We start from the raw sequence: 5,240 nt of genomic DNA, 5'->3' as shown, positions 1-5,240 counted from the left end.
AACTTGATGCGGACCGTACCTTCGATCCGGGAAATCTTCCCTCCTTTTGTTGTTCTGGTTGTCCCGGTATTGTTCCTGGCGCTGCTGAGGCGGGTTTGATTGTTCCGGCTCAGCTTGCACCGCCGGTTGCATTGGGTCTCCCAGCGCATAGTTATCCGCCACATGTATCATCTCCGCCAAAGTTGTTGGCATGTTTCGCTGCAGCTTTTGCCACAAAGGCGAACCTCGCCGGCATCCTTGGCTAAACCAAGCAATGGCTTGTGCTTCTATCACTCCTTCACAAGAGTTTCTAGTGGAGTTCCACCGGGTCGGTAATCCCGGTCTGTTTCCTGCGGCGCTGCACGCACAAAGCGAGCCGCCGAGGCCTCGTTTGGCCTTCGGTAGGTGCCGCTGAAGTTGCTCACAAAGCTTCCTCGCAGTCCAACCAGCCGTTTATGCTTCCCGCCGGCAAGTTGTTCAGCCAGATTCTTGCCGGTCCTACCGTAAACGTTGGCACGATTCTCACGGCCCAACGCCGGTTTCCTCCTCGGCTACGCAACCTCCGCCGCCGGCGACGTATACCGCGGTCACATAATCCGCGAGCCAGTCTTCCGGCTTAGTGGTGCCATCGTATGTTTTGGTGTCACGGGGCAACTGAAAGTTGCGAACTGGTGGTTGCTCTTTCATGATCCTTGGGCCAAAGCACTTTGGACCCGGAGGACCCTCTGCCTCTATCATTTCAGACAGGTGTACACTCGTCCGCACGGTGCCTTGCATCCCGTTCTGGCAAGTTTCTTTCTCCCACGCGCTCTCCCAAAGGGTTCCGGTAAGCGGTGAGTCTTGTCGAGTCAGCTTTGTCGTAACGTCCCGGTACCGCGGCCCTTGCCTGCCGGTACCCTGGTGGAGGCATCTCCTCTTCGTCATACGCTGCCCTTGCAGCTAGATAGTTTTGCCCGGTTTCATATCTACCGGCATGATTGTTTCCGGCATAGCCTCCTTTGGCGTAGCCTCGATCTGCCCCTTGGCTTTTTCTACCGGCATCGTGTTGCCCGGCTTGTTTTTTTCCGGCAAGAACCGGATCGTACACAGTCATCTGCTGTGCGTTCATTTCTTTTTCTCTCCTTCTCGTCCGGATGGGGGACGAGGCCTGCCCATGGGACTTGCTTCCGACATTCTTTGTTGAACGCGCGGATTTTGAGGCCGCAGCCTTGTTCGGCCTTAGCCGCTGCTCGCGCATTCTCGTCGCTCGATAGTTTCCAGCAGCTCTCCGACACGCTCTTGCTGTTTTGCCAAAGCATCTCCGGAAAGCGATTCACACAGCTCTACTGCAGCCTTAGCAGCTTTTATGGTTTTATCCGGGCTACTGTACTTAGGTTTCTCTACGATGCTAACAGATGCAGAGGTACTTTTGTCGGTAAGAACTTCCTTACGCAAATCCTGATCTAGATTGCGAGCCTTTAGCCGGTTCTCCGGTATCCTAGCAGCATGAGCGCTAACAGAAGCAAAGCCATGGGCAGCGTTGTACTCACGTAGGGTTAGGTTCAGCTCGCGCTGTGCCCGGACGATGTCGGCGCCGTTCGCGAGCAGCTTCTAGCGTTGTGCCTCCAGCTCCGCCTGAGCCGCTGCCGGGTCGATGTTCTGCGCGATGGGCGTTGCCAGCACGTTCATCGCCGCTTGGAGTGGTGTTGCCGGTGGTGCGGAAGATGCTCCCGCAGCCGCCGCCGTCGCGCTCCGATGGTGGCTTGGCCGCACGGGTCGAAGCCGCACGACCGAGCACCTTCATCCGCAACCTCCTTGCCCGCGCCGGCCACGCCGGCCATCATCACCTCGACGCTGCCGGCGGCGCGGCCAGCACAGAGCCACCTTGGCGGGTCCGGTGCCACCAGCACCGGCGAGAGGCGCTGGCGCACAGGGACGGTGCCGAAGTAGACGCGGTGGCTGCCGAACTCGATGATGCGGCCGTCTTGGGGAAGATGCCCCCGTTGGCGAAGCAGCCCGCATTGTCGTTGATGAAGTCCATGGAGTAGAAGCGCTGGACGAGTGCAGACACTGTCCGCTCGCCGGCGACCTCGAGGATGCCCGCCCGAATATGAACTCCAGCAAGCGCCACTTCATGCCCCACGGTGGGCGCCAACTGTCATCGTGGTGAATGCGACGTATGCCATAGGATGGCTTAAGTTGGGGCCGAATGGACGCTAGAGGATTCGGGGAGGGTTTGTGATTAGATGGGATGAACTTCCGGATGGTTTCCTCAAGAACATAGCCAAGGCTAGAGGTTGAAGAAGAAAGACATAAGGAAGAACTCGCTCTAGATCATCTTCTTTATTGATCTCCACAGGTTACAAGTTTCTCAGTACATGTGTTCTTCTCTACTCATCGCTTCGTCCGTGCCCGTGAAGAGGGCTGCCCCCTCTCCTTATATAGGGGAGAGGGTGGCTTACAGGGCAAGAAACCCTAATGGCATCTTTGACTAGACAAACTACTTTACAAAGTTACTTTAATCATAGATGACACCGGGGTCTTCTTTAATCGGGGATGCTGACGTCCTCCGGCTTCTTTCATCGTCATCCTCCTCTTTATCGTCAGCCCTTCGTTTAAAGCTACTTTGCTTAGCTCATCTTTGTCTTCTAGCTCCGGAGAGAATCTTTGACCAGTCCTCGCCGACTTGCTCTTCTTTCCGGTAGCCCGGTGTCTTCTTTACCCGGTTCCGGCATACCCTCTTGGGGATACCGGCTTAGCCTCACTTATCCAACTTCTTATCTTTGTGCTCCGGTACGAACATTAAACCGGTATCTTGATGGCTCAAACCATCCGGTTTGGCATGCCTTTGGCATACCGGGGGTCATCCCCCCAACACTATCTTGATCGGTTTGTGTGTATATATCGATGGACGTCGTATTGTGTGTGGGTCATAAACTCTAAGTACTATGTTCATTGGTTTGTGTGTATCGATGGACATCGTCTTGTGTGTGTGCATCACAAACTTAAACGGTCGTTGTTGTTGTGTTCGACTTTACTATATGCGGGTGTTTTGTTCAATTACGAATGCTTTGCTCTAATATTTATCAACATATATGCATGATGTACTAATATGATATACTAATATGCCTTGTCAACAGAGATGCCGACGTACGCTGTGTACAAGGGTCGGGTTCCAGTCTACGAGGAGTGGCAGGACTGCCTCGAACAGGTGCATAAGTTCAGCGGGAACAACTACAAGGGATACACGACTAGAGAGGATGGGGTAGCACAGTGGAGGGGACACATGGGGAAGAAGAACTGGTTGAAGTTCTTGGTCCCCCGCTTACTCACCGCCACCGCGGTTGTACTCTACTTTACTTTAGTCTAGGTGGCCGGTGACTAAGACATGCATGCGACGATGAACATCTGTAATGTACTTGTGTAATAATTTGGATCTAAATGATGTAATGATGAAGATTTGTGTGTATTGCTTGTGACGGTAAAGCACACGTCCGTTGGGAACCCCAAGAGGAAGGTATGATGAGTACAGCAGCGAGTTTTCCCTCAGTAAGAAACCAAGGTTATCGAACCAGTAGGAGATGAAGGCCACGTGAAGGTTGTTGATGAAGGAGTGTAGTGCGGCGCAACACCAGGGATTCCGGTGCCAACGTGAAACCTGCACAACACAATCAAAATACTTTGCCCCAACTTAACAGTGAGGTTGTCAATCTCACCGGCTTGCTAAAAACAAAGGTTTAAACGTATGGTGTGGAAAATTATGTTTGCTTGCAGAAAACAAAAGAGAACAATGATTGCAGTAGGTTGTATTTCAGATGTAAAAGAATGGACCGGGGTCCACAGTTCACTAGTGGTGTCTCTCCAATAAGATAAATAACATGTTGGGTAAACAAATTATGGTTGGGCAATTGACAAATAGAGATGGCATAACAATGCACATACATATCATGATGACTACTATGAGATTTACTTAGGGCATTACGACAAAGAACATAGACCGCTATCCAGCATGCATCTATGCCTAAAAAGTCCACCTTCGGGTTAGCATCCGCACCCCTTCCAATATTAAGTTGCAAACAACATACACGCATTAAGTACTGTGTGTAATGTAAACAATACATATATCCTTAGACAAAGCATTGATGTTTTATCCCTAGTGGCAACAACACATCCACAACCTTAGAACTTTCTCATCACCGTCCCGCATTCAATGGAGGCATGAACCCACTATCTAGCATAAATACCCCCTCTTGGAGTTACAAGTATCAACTTGGCCAGAGCCTCTACTAGCAACGGGGAGCATGCAAGATCATAAATAACATATATGATAGATCAATAATCAACTTGACATAGTATTCCATATTCATCGGATCCCAACAAACACAACATGTAGCATTACAAATAGATGATCTTGATCATGATAGGCAACTCACAAGATCTAAACATGATGGCATAATAGGAGAATACAACCATCTAGCTACTGCTATGGACCCATAGTCCAAGGATGAACTACTCACGCATCAGTCCGGAGGCGGGCATGGTGATGTAGAGCCCTCCGGTGATGATTCCCCTCTCCGGCAGGGTGCCGGAGGAGATCTTCAAAACCCCCCGAGATGGGGTCGACGGCGGCGGTGTCTCAGGAACTTTTCTCGTATTTTGGCTCTCGGTACTAGGGTTTTCCGAGACGAAGGAATATATAGGCGAAGGGGCAGCGTCGGGGGAGCCAGGGGGCTCCCTCCCCACAGGCCAGCGCGCCTGTGGGCCTGGCCGCGCCGCCCTATGGGGTGGCCCCCCTGCTGGCCTTCTCTGACTCTTCTTCGATCTTCTGGAACACTCCGTGGAAAATAGGGTCATGGGCTTTTGTTTCGTCCAATTCGAGAATATTTGTAAACTAACTTTTCTGAAACCAAAAACAACAGAAAACAGGAACTGTTACTGTGGCATCTTGTTAATAGGTTAGTCCCAGAAAATGCATAAAAATATTGTAAAGTATGAATAAAACATGTAGGTATTGTCATAAAACTAGCGTGAAACATAAGAAATTATAGATACGTTGGAGACGTATCATGTATCATGTCATTTGTGTGTCATTTGTGAGTATTCATATTATTTCTGGATATGCTATGTATATTCCCTGTATATTCCATGTATAATACCTGGATATACTGCAGAAATGGAAAATTTTCTAAAATAAAAAAAACAGTTCTGTGGCGCATATAACAGTGATGCACCATAAAATCTGGGGCAATATTCTGTGGCGCATCCACAGATATACGCCACAG

The sequence above is a fragment of the Lolium rigidum genome, chromosome 3 (assembly GCF_022539505.1).
Source record: "Lolium rigidum isolate FL_2022 chromosome 3, APGP_CSIRO_Lrig_0.1, whole genome shotgun sequence".
Lineage (NCBI taxonomy): Eukaryota > Viridiplantae > Streptophyta > Magnoliopsida > Poales > Poaceae > Lolium > Lolium rigidum.
The sequence above is the reverse complement of the archived record's forward strand: the minus strand, read 5'-3'. Positions refer to the sequence as shown.